Consider the following 16,141-nt stretch of genomic DNA (forward strand, 5'->3'; position numbering starts at 1 on the left):
ATAGATCCTGAAAGAGAATATTTAATAATCTCTCATGGTTTCAAAGTGGATAAATCCTAAAGATACCCAACACACAGTAGTGACTGCAGACTTTCCATGAGGAAAAGATGGGGGCTGTTTTTTAGCACCCATCTCCAGTCTATCTGGAGTAAACAGCTGGTGATAACTCTTAAACACATCTTTCCATTAATTCTTGGTTTTAACATCCCCTTGGCTTGGTTGCTGGTTTCATGGAGCAGAGTCTTTGTGTGTATTTTCAGAGTACAGCGTGTGATTCAGGATCTCTATCAGATCTTCTCTGCATGGAAGGCTTTGCTTTTCTCAATGACATTCCTTAAAATGCTGGCTCTAAGTCTCCAATTCTACAGTTTTCTTCCCACTCTAAAGCTGACTGCTCTGCATCTTCATTTTCTCGGCAAGCATGTACTTGGATAGAGGCAGTAAGAGAATAGATAGATGTGATTTGGCCAAATGAAGCCTTTTACCTCTGTCTTACTGCTCCTACAGTACTCTATTTGTAGCACATGTCACATCACTTAATTTCAAAATACATTATAGTCTACTGCTTATGTAAACAATTTCCTTTTTCCTCTAGAAGCATGAATTCCACAGGACAAGGACTCTTCCCTATTAATCTAGGATCTATGTACTGCTAGGGACTCAGGAACAAAGGAATATATGTATATTATGCTCCAGTGCTAAAGCAAAAGAGTGATTACATAGAGTTTCTCAATCTTATGGGCCCACAAAATGAGTGAACCATTCTCTTGAAGCCATTGGTGGTAGTTACAATAGGTCGTAAATTAGGTTAGAAAAGTTTATTTCATGTCCCTCAATCTCTTCTATTTTATACTTAGACCCTCTGTGAGAAAGCTTGATGCCCTATAAACCATAACAATGAGGCTTTGAAAACATAGAGATTAGAAATAAAAACATCTTTTCTTCTGAGGACAATACAAATACATAGAGCCTCCTAGACATTTGTGGCTGAAAGGGACTGAATGGTTCGCCCACGATAGGGCTCCATGTAAGGAGAGACCAGAAAGGAGTAAGATTATGTAGGACAGGGATACTACAACTTGGTTACTGAGTAAGCAGCTGTGATCCGTGCTGGATAGGGGTGAACACAAATGTCTTCATTCCCTTGGCTAACTTTTTTTTTAAATTTTTTTCCATGTATGATTTAAGGGTGGGGCTTAGGAATGGAACGTATTTTTCCAACCCACAAATATGTTTCAATAATGAAGAAAAATCAGGAAGAAAAGGAAAGTAAATGAAATTCTAAATAAAGTAGCTTGAAAGGAAGGCTCCTTTCTTTCCTCCCTTTCTAATGTCTGTCAGTCTGTCCTTCCTTTCTCAGAAATAGTATGCTGTATCACCGGATTCAGCATAAATTATTCATATTGCATAATTATAAGGGCAGGTGAGGTACAGCAGCAACTGCTAAATCTGTCCATCGAATTTAAACTAAAACTTGCAGACCATTCACACTTAAGATCAGATTAGATCTTCTTTTATTATTAACTGATTCTTTGAGACATTTCCCTAAATGACAAATGGTGGGAACATGGCGTGGAATCAAATTTCTAAGAATAGCTTTTCAGCTAATGATTGGTTTGAAAAACATAAATTGATATTCAATTCTGAATAGGAAACTAGACCCAATATACACTGCAACTGGCTTGTCTGCCCTTACAATGGGCTGGGTTTGAATAATTGATCTATATTGATTTACAATATAATGGCAACATGCCCCAACATCATAAAAGATTTATGTTTTTATTCAGTGTTTATGTTGATATCTTAAGTAGCAAGCACATCGCACAGCACATCGCTATGTAGTGACAAGACCAAATGCTCTTTGGCAGAGCTTCAGTATAAAAATGAGAAGGTGTTGATTTCATTACCACTCTGGCAATACATTTGAAAGAGTGTTAATGACTATTAATGGCCTAGTCCTGAGCCAGAAGAACGCCTGAAGTCAGTGAAAGTGGCGTTTTATCTGCTCTTAAACATTAAAAAGAGAGAGCCTCCTACAGTTGCATTTGTAAGTGCCTTTCCTGCTCTACAAATAATCACATCCCCCACTTAAATGAGCTTTTAAAAATGTTGAAATTCAAGGCAAACCCAATTTCTCCACTCTGGAGGCTTTGCTTTCTTCCTTTTCTTTATAAGGACTAACACATTTTGCTCTTGTAAAAAAGTATTTGAAGTTGAACGACAACAAAATTATTTTAAAGAAGACCTTTTGTCCTTTTAAACTTTGCCATATAGAAACTTCATTGTTTCAGGTTTAACTAGACGAGTTGTTTCCTGTTCTTGTTTATTTTTGGAGACACAGGTGAGTCCAAACATTCGATGACGGAATGCACTATGAAGCCCGAATGTGTTCAGGGTTTAATTTTTTTTTCTTTCCTCAAACAAGTTTTCCTTTCCTTTTTTTTTTTTTTTTTTTTTTTTTGGTTCCTTGAGGAACCCAAATCAACAAGTTATTATATGAGGAGTGGAAGCTTCTGTTTCAGAAATCACTACTGCAGATAGACAACAGAAAACAGATGCCAATTATTTGCCTACGGCTGCTAGAAAACAAAACATTTTATGACATTTACTTTGCCTTAGTAGAACTGCCACTGATGCCAAAGAAATATAAACTAGTCAAATTATCAGCAGCCGGTTTTGAAATGTGAGGTATTATAATTTGGAATCTTGTTCTACAGTTGGCTGTTCTGTGACCTACATATGTCTTTATATACTGATTCAACATGTAATTTGATATAAAACTCAAGCATTTTAGCAGAACATACAGAGACAATATGTGTAACTGATACGCACAATTAAATATTTGATATCATTCAATATCTTATGCATTTTCTTCTAATTCCACTAGTTTTTGATTCAGGGATAAAGATAATTTCTGATGTTTGCTACTTGAAAGTAAGTTTCTTAACACATATTTTTATTTTATGTAGCAAAAGCTTCAAATTAAACATCTTTCTTACACTGAATTCAGCTGAATTATTCATTGTTAATGTGATGTCACAAGCAATGTTTAAGTATTCTTCCTACAGTAGTTATGAGAGGCTTGATTTAGTCAGAACTGATAGCCACCTAGCCCCATAAGAATATACAATTTTATACATCGTTTTACATTTGAGCCACATTTCTGAAGCAATGTCATGAGCGGACTTCACTAAAAATAGCAGTTATGACAAATAAGTTTCTGCCTGTATAACCATGATAATATGCTATATTGAAGATCTGGATTTGCAAATAAAACCTTTTGTACATCTTATACAGTGTGTGCCTAGTTCTCTTTCTTGTCATGGTGATTTGGGTTACCCGTCAAGGGGTGAAGAAAGGCAGCTAATATGTTTTAGTTGACAGTATGGATTTTCCACAAGCAATGTGGTATAACATCTGTCATACAAGGGTCTACATTGCCTCAAGAAGTTCCAGAGTGAATGAGAACTAAGCTATGTTAGGGGTTAGACTTATACCTCCCAGAGCTGGTTGTATATGTAAGGTGAAAAGTGATGATCAAAGTGAAAGAATATTTCTCCATATTTAATATGACATAAATCACCAGAGATCATGTCAAATGCAGACTTTGATTCAGTAGTTCTGGGGTGGGGCCTGAGGCTCTGATTTCTGTAAGTTTTGATGTGAGGATGTCAAGCAGCTTGTACGTGGGTCACACTTTGAGAGGCAAGAGTGTAGATGACCCATGGTGGGGCCATTCTTTACTGAGTAACACCAGTTTTCAGAAGTGATTAAGTATTTCCAACCACCACATGCAAGGAGGTTGATTAACTTGCAGTCGGAACTCAGAAAAACCTATTCTAGCCCATTTCATCGGTAGTGATTGCCATCAACCACCTGGTTCTAGTGTATGGAGGCTGAATGATGGGCTATATAAAACCTGCACCATCTTCTTAGATATGGTAACATCAAGATCTTCCATGGTTTGTGTATGTCTGTGTACCTGTGTGTGTGTGCGTGCACGTGTGCACATGCTTGCACACATGGGGAGAAAGAGCAGAAACTTAAAATTAGTGGCAGAACCACATGAGAACATTACGACATCATTACAAAAGAGGGAAAATGTAACTGCATCCCTAGAAATGACCCAAACAAATGGTGCATAAAGTTCCCAGTAGCATGTCTTCCTAACTTAAGCACCAATCACATGGAACAACTGGATAATCATGATAGTAAAGGAGAGGGGAATTTAATCACATTTGTCTTTGATTCCATCCTTTCTAGCAACAGAATCTGTATATGGGCATAGATTCTATATATATTTTAGCATCTTTGATCGACATTCATTTGGCTAGCATTTAAAGTTCATCTCTACCTATTATACTCCATCTCCAGTCAGAGGAAGTCTTCCTATCAAATTAAAACCACAAAGATCATTTCTAGGTAACATTCTCTGCACTCTTACATCTTCCTCACCATACTCCCCAAACATCTGGGGCAAATTAATGGATGCTTCTTCAGTAGATAGGAATTTTGGCAGATTTCCTTTTTAGCTAGGGAACACCTGGCAGGATGTCATAGCCAATTAAGGAAAAAGGAACATTTAATATCCTTTGGGAAGATTCAGTACTCACAGCCACATTAGAGGATAGATCGTGAACCACATCATACTTCTCCCACCCAACTCCCAGTCCCCAGGTATCACTGATCCTTTCACAGATGTTTTTCTCTTTTTAAAAATGTTTTGCATGTGCTCTACCTGTCCTCACAATCCCATGCCTGAAGTGTTGCAGTTGTCTTCTAACTGGTGGGTCTGTCTCATGTGTTATTTTAAATAACAGTATCTCATTATTCCACCAGCACTCTGTCAGTAGTTGGTTTAACAACTCTTATCAACATCATTTAGCTATAAGAATAAGTCTGAATTCCACACTCTGTCATTCAAGTTGTCCATAAAATATATCAACATTTTTTGAAATCTCAAAAGTTAGCCTCTTGCAATATCCCAAGCAATCCATGCTTTATGATCATGTCTGCTTAGATTTTACTGATTTCTAACCATTTATCTGTAATCTAAATACTTTTCCATTAATTTTTCCTTGATGTCTCTTGACCACACCAATTTTGGCTGATTTCTACCATAGCAGTGATTACTACTCATTTTATTGTTTGTTAATATGCTGCCTCATGTTTTGTTTCTCTTGCTATTATTTGATTTTTAAACATGTTTCTTATATATAGAAGTCTTGGGCCTCCACGTGGTGTCAGAAGGTGAACATTGGAGTCAATCTAGATTTGAGTCTCAATGAGTGAACAGTAATTGTCATCTGTAAATTAGGGATGAAAGCATTCATCTTTCATGATTGTGGTGGGGTTTCAGAGACAATAAAGAAAACATACCTAAAACAGTTCCGGATAATAGTTTTGTTTTCAGATAATGTTAGTTTTTCTTAACTGTTCAACATTAAGGACTTTGCAAGATGTGACATGCATTCACCATACTATATAAAAAGGGCTCTGCAAAAAGGAGAGACATGAGATACAAAAATATTTATTTCATTAAACTGTGTTGCATAAATGTTAATCTGTAACTAAGGACTATTCTATGGAATTATGTGATGGAAACACTAGCTAATTTATTATGAGTCTACTGTTATTCTAATGCACTTCTTCTATGGCTATATGGAATACATTCATGGCTTCTATCCCTTTAAGACACTATCATTTATTTGACATAACTGAACCTTTCATAATCACTCATCATCAGTTCACAGAATATAGGATGACTTCAGCGAAATAATTAACTGGAATCAGAAGAAAATCTAAAAATGGATCTCACAAATAATTTTGTTCTCAGGAAATCTAAACATAATCTAGGTTTGACCTAAACTATGAGGCTAAATAGGCTAACCCAAGGCCTTTAAGAGGAAAATATAATTTATTTCCACACAAATACTGCAAAATTTAGCACATAGATGTTAAATGACTTTTCATTGAAGGAATAAATGAATATTATTATTCCAAAAAATTTGTATTGCTCTCTAGTAATAACTTTGTCTTATTATTATTGAAAGATTTTAAATCTCTGAGTGATAAAATAAATATTTTAGTAAATGCATTTACTAATTCATTCTATTCATATGAATATTTACTAATCCTACCATATGTTAAAGTATATAGTAATTTGGAGATATGGAAATTAATGTCTTAATGTATGCCATCAAAAAATGTTTAGCAGCAGTGACAGTGTGTTCCCATCACTGCACTTCATATATTTTTAAGAGAAAATTCATAAATATTAATATGATTTGGGCATTTAAAGATTAGATACTATGTTTTATATGTTGCTGATATAATTTTGTTTCATCAAACTCTTATACATCTTGTCCACTCAATATAAAGCCAAATTTTCATGACTGGTCTATTTAACTAAAGATATGATTTCTCTTCCGTGTCATCTACAACACCAGTGAAAGCAGAACATCTCTAAAGTACTAGAATTTTAAAGGCAGTTTTCTGGAGCTTCTTTTGGAGGACGTTATTAGAATGAGGTGTTTACGTAAAATTGCTTTTTTGTCTGACAATATCTTCTAAATGCCTTGTACGACTTTCTCTTGAAGATTTATTATGGTATTACAAACATGCTTTTGACATCTATAGACATCTAAACAAATTAACTTGCCCAGTCGAACTTATGAGTATTAGTGTTCAAAGCATCCACTTGCCTCACAACCAAATATTGTTGTGTATTTTCAGTCTTTATGTGAGCAATCTTTCTCTGGAAAATTTGAAGTCATCCTTCGTTTGTTTAGTAAACTAGAATATCTTTTTGCTGTAGTCAAACTCTGAATTTAACTGCCTCCCTTTCTCTGTTTACTTCATTAAGATGTAGCTTGATTTAAAATCAGCACTCCATTTACTTGAGACAAAGATTAATCACAGTAAGTTTGGTGGATTCATTGTATCAAGGGTGAATCCAGCTTCATGATTCTGAAAATCTACAGTGTACTGTAGGATAATCATCAGGGTCAATAAGAATTTCCATTTAATTTTTGAAATCAACATGTGTTGATCTTAAAGGAAAATGTTAAAAGGAATAATATATTGAAAGCCAAAACAGGCAGTGCTAATGTCACATCTATACTGTATTTTTCTACTTTTGAGTCCTTAGTATTTTATGACATCATGTTGATTCATGTTCACAAGGCAAATTTCATGTAATCATGGTCAAGGAAGTATCATTTCATTTTTTAAAAGCATAAGAAAATGTTAAATGGAGTATAACAATTTAACAAAACTTGACTTGTAGTTGGAAACTATATTTGGCATTTGCCACATTTATAAAGTGAATTTATGATTTTTGGCCAGTATATTTCCTTTGGCAGCTTGTCTATTATCTGAAATTACATAGGACAGTGTGGCGTTAAGACTGGGAGAGACTGGGATGGCTTGTTGTGTGGTTTCAGTAAGATGAGCAACATTAATTTCTCAAATAACCAAGAGTCAAATTACATTTCAGGCTAAATAAAAATCAAGAAAGATGTTCTTATATACTGAACTGAAATTAAGAATCTGGTTATGTTATTGATTCATTATCTCTATGGTGTGCAAAAATTATTTCTTCCTCATTTTTAGTAGATCGTAGACACATTTTAATTCTCCTTTTAGGAAATAAGGTGACGGCATGTTGTGAAACTTAGAAGCTCTTTTTATGTTAAATAAAATTTACTTTGCAAACACATAAATGGATACTTTTATTTAGAGCAGTGATCTCCAACCCCCCAGCCACACAATGGTACCAGTTCGTGGCTTCCAAGGAACCAGGCCACACAGCAAACAGGAGGTAAGGGTCGGGGGGGGGGGGGGGGGGGGGGGGGGCAAGGAAGCAAAGCTTTATCTGTTTTTACAGCTGCTCCTTATTGTTCTCATTACCACCTGAGCTCTATCTCCTGTCAGATCAGTGGTAGCATTAGATTTTCCCAGGAGCATGAACCTTACTGTGAACTGCACAAGTGAGGAATCTAGGTTGTGTGCCACTTATAAGTATCTAATGCTTGATGATCTGTCACTGTCTCCCATCGCCCCCATACGGGACCAGCTAGTTGCAGGAAAACAAGCTCACAGCTCCTACTGATTCTACATTATGGTGAGTTGTATAATTATTTCATTATATATTCCAATGAAATTATAATAAAAATTGTGTGTGAAATAAATGTAATGTGCTTGAATCATCCTGAAACCATCACCCAACACTGAGCCTATGAAAAAATTGTCTTCCACAAAACTGGTCCCAGGTGCCAAAAAGACTGGAGACTGCTGATTTACAGTGTATCTGTTTATTTATACATATGAGGCTATGTTTAGATTATGACACATTCTAATCAACAAGAGGAAAGGGTAATTTGGAAATTTTTCAACTAGTATTTGAAATAAATAGCTATCATCAGAATTAATATATTTAATAAAATACTGTGTATCAGTGAAGATCATTATGAACCTAAGTAGATATAAATTTGTGTGCACTTAATAACTCTGAATTTCAGAAAATGTCATAGATTTTAGTGGATCTTTTTAATGAAAATATTTCATTGGTGTTCCTATTTTTTCACTGAAGAAAATTTCCTTTTTTTTTTTCGAGACAGAGTTTCACTCTTGTTATTACCCAGGCTGGAGTGCAATGACGCGATCTCGGCTCCCCGCAACCTCCGCCTCCTGGGTTCCGGCAATTCTCCTGCCTCAGCCTCCTGAGTAGCTGGGATTACAGGCACGCGCCACCATGCCCAGCTAATTTTTTGTATTTTTAGTAGAGACGGGGTTCCACCATGTTAACCAGGATGGTCTCGATCTGTTGACCTCATGATCCACCCACCTTAGCCTCCCAAAGTGCAGAAAATTTCTTCTATTTCCCTCATTATCTCTTATTCAATGTGTTGCTTCCCTTGGATTTTCTTTGCAATTTCTATAGTTTTTACTTGTTTTTCTGAGTAAATTATTAGTTTTCTAACAGGTTTCAGCACTTTTCTTTAATAAGTATCCACAAGTACCCAGCATATTCTAATTTGGCTTAACCCACATTATAGTAAGTATCTAAGTAAGTTGTTCATTATCTCTGGCAAAGTAGTTGCTTAGTGCAATTATGAAATTAGAATAAAGGAGACAGAAAAAAGGAGTGAAAATGTTTGTTAGTAAGGAATAGCTAAACACATGTCAAATTTGATGTAAAACATTTATCTATATATTCATTAAGCTCAACAAATTTAACACAGGATAAATACAGAAAGATTTGCATGGAGATATATCACAGTCAAAGTTTTGACAGCCAAAACTAAGACCAGGTGTAGTGGCTCACACCTATAATCCCAGAAATTCGGCAAGCCAGGACAGGCGGATCACTTGAAGCCAGGAGTGGGAGACCAGCCTGGCCAACAAGGTGAAACCCCGTCTCTACTAAAAATGCCAAATATTAGCCAGGTGTGGTGTTCCGCACCTGTAATCACAGCTACTCAGGAGGCTGAGACATGAGAATTGCTTGAACCAAGTAGGACTGCAGTGTGCCAAGGAGGGTTACAGTGATCAAAGATTGTGCCACTGTACTCTAGCCTGGGTGACAGAGCAAGATGCTGCCCCCCCCAAAAAAACAAATAACAACAACAAAATAGGCTGGCCCCAGTGGCTCACACCTATAATGCGGCACTTTGGGAGGCAGAGGTATGCAGATTACTTGAGGCCAGGAGTTTGCAATCTGCCTGGCCAACATTGCCAAGCCTTGTTTCTACTAAAACTCAGCCAGGCATGTTGGCATGCACCTATAGTCCCATCTATTCAGGAGGTTGAGGCAGGAGAATCATGTGAGCCTGTGAGGCAGAGGTTGCAGTTAACGGAGATCACACCAGTGCACCACAGCCTGGGCAACAGAGGGAAACTCTATCTCAAAACAAACAAATAAACTAACAAGAACAAAACCAACCAAATAAGAAAATAAAAAGAAAGCCATTAAAACAATGACATTAAAAGCTAGCCATAAAAGGGAATTATAATAAAATTAACATCTTATCAGAATTAATGACAGCTAGAATGCAGTGAGGTGACATATTTATATATCTCAAAAAATGAAGATGTCAAGTACTAATTCAATGATCAGTAAAACTACCCTTCAAAAATTAGAATAAAAATAGGGGTAATCCTTGCCTGTTCCCCAAAGACCTGTACCTAACTGAAACCTATGGAACAGTCCATCTAACAGCAACTGAATATGTATTCTTTCCAAGATCATATAGAAAATTTCCCATGACAGACCTTATGCTCGGCCATCACATTGTAATCAATAATCAGCTTTAAAAACAATAAAATAAAGTCTGATCTTAAAATAAAGACATTAAATTAGAAATCAACAACAGAAGGAAACTATGGAAATTTTAATCTTCAGAAAATAAACCACTAACTACTAAATAACCCATGTATCAAAAGATAACTTATAGGAAAAATGAGAAACTACTTTAAAATGACTGAAAATTGAATCTTTTTTTTAATAAAAAGAAAAATTAAGCAATGTAGGCAAAGTTGTATTTAGAGAAAAAAATTTTAGCTTTAAATGCAAATGTAAAATAAAATCTCAAATGAATACATTTATACCTCAAGAAACTAGTAAAATGAGAAAAAATAAACTCAAAGAGAGCAGAAAAAATTAAGATTAGAACAGAATTATTAAAACTAAGAAAAGAGAAAATCAATGAAACCAAATGCAGGTTCTCTGGGAAAATTAGCAAAATTGACAGAAGTTTATAAATACTGAACAAGAAAAAAGACATAATTTTTTAAAATCCAAAATGAAAAATAGTATATTTTACAGAAATTAAAATAGATGTAAGAGAATAAAAGCAACTTTATGCTGAAAAATTAGACAACTTAAATAAATGGATAAAGTTTAAAATAAAACAAAATTGTATATACTGACAAGAAAAGAAACAGAAAACGTGAAGAAACATATACTAAGCAAAGCAGTTAAACTGGCAATTAAAATGATTCCAGAAAGAAAAATTCAGATTCAGGTGACATTACAGATAAATTCTATCAAATACTTTTAAAAGGGATGACATGAATCATTCATAAAGTCTTTAAGATTTCAGAGGCTGGAACACTTTTCAACTTACATGAGTTGCCCCAGTGCTAGCTCCAGACAAAAATGTCACAAAAAAGAAAACTACATATCAATATTTCTCATGAATATAGACAAAAAGTCAGCAAAATATTTGCAGCCCAAACTCAGCAACATATTTAAAATATTAGACGTTGTGACCAAGAATTATCATACACAGAATTTGTTTTACTAGGTTAGTTTTTACAACCCTTCCACAAAAGTTGTTCAAACCTTTAGCTTTTATCTAAGTTAAGACAATCTTTTAGCCATCTAAATTGGCAAAGATTACATCCTCATGACTTTTATAATCTTTTTTTTTTTGGGGGGGGACAGAGCCTCACTCTGTTGCCCAGGCAGGAGTCCAGTGGAACAATCTTGGCTCACTGCAACCTTTACCTCCCAGGTTTGAGATTCTCCTGCCTCAGCCTTCTGAGTAGCTGGGATTAGAGGTATGTGACACCATGCTGGGCTAACTTTTGTACTTTTAATAGAGACAGGGTTTCACCATAGTGGCCATGTTGGTCTCAAACTCCTGACCTCAAGGGATCCTCCCACCTGCCTGGCCACCTTCTTGTAATTTTTAACCAAAACACATTTCACTCTCCTCATAGAGCTTGCATGTATTAATACAACAATGTTTTTCAGTAGTCTTAATTTCATGTTGTAATGGTAACTCTTAGGAAATTTTACTTTTGGTGCACAAATGGTAACTCTTAGGAAATTTTACTTTTGGTGCACAAATTTCCTTTCACGAATCCGTTCATGACTTACACAGACCACTTACAGTATACTTGGATTTTCTGACTTGTCCTAAACATCCCTCTTTTAAATAACTGGTTATTTTAATTTAAGACAAGAATTTAGCATATGGGATTCTGTCTTATAAAAACTCTGCTCTTTATAAACTTCTTGACATTGCTGGGGGGTATGGCTAATCCAACATATCCCAAGGCCTTATCTAGACTCCAGTGTGTTCAAGGTAGGTAAATTGAACAATATTCAAAAGTCACAGCAGTTTATGACCTTAATGATTTTAGCAAACCTAATATCAAGCTGCCTAATTTAGACTAAATGTACTTATTTTACCAATAATCTTTAAAACTTTTTATTTCCTGAAGAATGCTAAAGTTATGTGAACTAAAAGGAATTAATATTTATTTCAAAATATTTAAGCACTTATTTTTCTTTAAGCCAGATGATTAGAGATCTTTTATGGAAACAACACACACATAATACATACATAACTACACAGACAGACCACAAGAAGATCTGGTAGTTACAGGATTTTTCATTTGCCAGTTTTGAATTTTCTTAACTGGATTACTGGCTTTAGGGCACATCCTTCAAAAAACAGGGCTAGGACCACATGCAGTGTTTACAAAGTCTAGAATCTTCAAAGGTATCTCAAATACAGAAAAATTCAAGGGAAGGCAGAAGGGGAAGAGAACTATTAAATGGTAAATGTCACACAGATGCCAACCAGAAAGTACTCATTTCCTAAGCCAGGACTGAACCTGGGCCACCACTGTAAAATGGCAGAAACAAAAAAAAAGTATTGACACATGGTTACAAGGTTAAGCTCCCAAAAACATAAAACAAGATGAAGACCTCATCCAGTTTTTCTTTGTTTTTCAGAGACCTGGAGCAAACTTTGTCCAGCTTGCTGTAGCATCTTGAACAGTGAGCTTATGGGGCCCTAAGCCCATGTTCTATCCTAATGTACCCATATTCATGACAGAATGACATGGAAAGACAAACTTATAGCACAAAATACACCAGATTTACTACGGCTTAAGACTAGCCTCTGAATCCTTTTTCGTATTAATCAAAACTTTACAGAGAAGATAAAAAGTGGTTTTTATCATTCATTCAACCCATTTGCAGAGAGAGAGAGAGGGAGGCCAGAAACCTGACTGGTAAGAAATTCCTACCCTTTTGTCAGGATGTCAGGTTTCTGGGTTCCCCTTCCATCAGGAGCCCTAACTACCTTGCTTGCCACACCATACCTCTGGGGACCAAGCTGCATCACAAAGGAAAATCACAGAACCATAGGCAAAATCCTCTTTGTCTTGCAAGATGCTGCCCAAAGGATTTTATGGGTCAACCAAATTAACATTTTCCATTCTGGCAAGAGCAAAATAAGTGTGACAAAATATAGACACTAGCCACTCTGCTTAGCACCCAATATTGAACTGGCAAAGGTCAAATCTGCACCTACTTGGGCCCTGTCACTTTTAATCCATTTTTAACCAAGAGGGACTTTACTGAGGGGAGGGCCTCTAACCCAATGCTACCCTTTACTCAGGTAAAATGCACCCCATTACATATCTAAAGTCAGCCAACGGGTGCTATGGTCTATTTTCTTTGGCTTGGGATAGCAAATAAAGTTCAGCAGACTTAATTTTGGGGAACCCTCATTTTCAAATTCACTTCAATGCATTGTTGTTTATTCAGAATGTTCCACTGTAAGTTATCATTAGTAAGATTTCACCATTTCTATTAAGACTGCTGCTTCCTGGGCATAGTGTGTAAGATGAAAGGGAATCAGTTTTTTAGAAATTAAGGATCCCATTTTCAGCAAAAATATTGGTTTTGCTCACAGGTTCCCTTGATTAACTTAGCCAATGATTTTTCTACTGAAGAATCCAAGAGAAATGAAACAAAGAACACAAAAAATCCCTGCAAATTTTCAAGCCAAATGTTACAACCCCTGCAATATTGCCATTTACGACTAGTTTCTCTCTGACCCAGTCAGATATAAGAGGCCTCTAACTAGATCCAAGCCAGTTAATTACCAGATCAAATCTGATCTGGGACACAGTCCAGTTTCTGTTACTACTTTCAAAACCGAGTTTAGAACAGAAATTTGCTCAAAGAAACTCAGAAGATTCAAAACACAAATCCATGGAGCTCTGAAATCCAAGAGGGAACTTACCCACTGCTGTGAGACATCAAAGGACACAAGTGGGTCCTTGCAGGTACCTTGCTTGTTCACTCAGCTATCCGGGAGTATCATTAAAGTTCTACTTTGACCACCCTTCTGACACTATCTGTTAAAAGAAAAACTTCTAATTAAATTTAAAGGAGTTTATCTGAACAATGAACAATTCACAAATTGGGCAGCACTCAGAATCACAGATTCGGAGAGATTCCTTGCCCTGCATTTTTCTACATCCTACTTTTAGATCTACTTTGTATTAAATTGGTTATAATGCAGTTTAACTTTGTACAATATACAAAAATTTACAAGAATCTTTGATGTTAAAAGACATCAAACGTGTAGAATTTTAGTTACTTCAAACTACTCAGTAATCTAATTAGCTAAAAGCATACAATAAAATTTATTCTTTACTTTTAGCTTCCAAGTTATTATAAACCATAACATTCAATTTGTCTCAATTTAATATTGTGTTTATCAGTATTAATCTCAACATACTGATATTTTATTAAAAGTTTTTAGACATAAATTTCATATATATTTGATAAAGCACTCAGCTCCTCCTAGTGGATGCTAAGCTTTAGCTAATGCATATCAATATTTTCATATTTTAATAATGTTATAGTTTTAAGTATGTGTTTAAAATTTATAGAACATAAAGCAAATGGTGCCTATAAAGTTGAAAACAAATTATGAAAAATGTGAAAAACTGCTTTTAAAATAAAATCAGTTAAGTGGCACTTAGTTGTTCCCATGTTATTAAATATACTAAAAAGTCATAATGGAGATTTCAATCAATGAGATATTCATTGATTTTCCACTCATTCTGTTAAACTTTACAATTCCCTATCAATGAAAATAATAAGTAACTGGGAGAAAAAAAGAAATAAATAACATTGAAACCTATGTTTTTAAAAGGTAGGGTACAGAAGATTCTTAACTATCGTATTAATTAGCAGAAATAAAATACAAAGTATGATTTGAAAGAAATATACAGAATCAATGGTAGTATTCAGCTCTTTCCGGTGGGTGGGTGACATGCTTGTGAAGGAAAATGCATTGCCTAAAAACCATACCCATGTGTGATGGAGTGTGCATCTGTTCAATACAGGCCAAGCCAAAATCTGCAGGTGTCAAAATGCCAGTAGTACACACAAAATGATGGAAATGAAGACAAATTATCTTTTGAAAAGTACCAATGTTCATAAATTTTTCTTAATTCTGCATGCATGGAGATATCATTGGCTTTCTTCCCCTTTATCATGTTGTCTGTGCTAATTGATAAAAGTCAAAGAATGAACAAGAAAAAATGCCCTCTCTGCAATCAACAGAGCAAGCAGACAACTAGCCTGACATTTTATCAGTTCTAGGAAATCCCTGGATAACAGCACCACTGTCTTCATTTTTCCTAAAAATCAGATCAGAAAGATGAGGTCCAATTGTTGGCATAAAACATTTTAGAAACGTTTCTGTGAAGTGTGAAAAAGACTTGTAGATTTTGTGAATTATTGTTCCTATGTTTGTGCACTGAGAAGCCAAAGTTACAAATTACAGATGCCACTCATTCAATTATTCTTGGGTCTGCAAAATGGCTCTAGATGACCTTCTGAAAATGACAATCTGAAATATGAAAATAATTTTGTCTCTGATAAGATTCTTTGAGCTATTAAGATAGGCACATTGACTGAACAGTTATTTGCCATCATACAAGAACATGTGGTTTGCAAATGTGAGTTACAAATATTTAAGAACCTTAATTATCTCATAAATATAATAAACCTCATATTACTATATACTTTAATAAAGTACTTCAAGTATGTTCATTCATGTCTCAAACAATCCTGTGAAATAGGAAGTCTGACATTTTTATTATCTGATTACAGATGTGAAAAAATGCAATGGATTGCAGAGATAAACATATAAACTGTATATGGACATATAAACTGTAGTTGCAGCACTGGAAATCAAGTGTTTTGATTTTTATCCTTACACCGGTTCTGTTATGCCATCCTGCTTTTATTGTTAAGAATTCAAATCTTAATTTTTATCATCCTCATTTGTACCATTCACGGATTGTTACTTAGTAA

General features: G+C 35.2%; 1 long non-coding RNA gene across 1 annotated transcript in view; it reads right to left on the reverse strand.

The window, feature by feature from the left end:
- The window catches only part of LOC144578360 (uncharacterized), a 483,066-nt gene that overhangs the window by 254,969 nt on the left and 211,956 nt on the right, over positions 1–16,141 (reverse strand). Inside the window, exon 2 of the long non-coding RNA XR_013523936.1 lies at positions 14,052–14,166. This is a non-coding gene — a long non-coding RNA (uncharacterized LOC144578360). The remainder of the gene's footprint in view (positions 1–14,051; positions 14,167–16,141) is intronic.

This window comes from Callithrix jacchus, chromosome 11 (assembly GCF_049354715.1).
Source record: "Callithrix jacchus isolate 240 chromosome 11, calJac240_pri, whole genome shotgun sequence".
NCBI classification, from domain to species: Eukaryota; Metazoa; Chordata; class Mammalia; order Primates; family Cebidae; genus Callithrix; species Callithrix jacchus.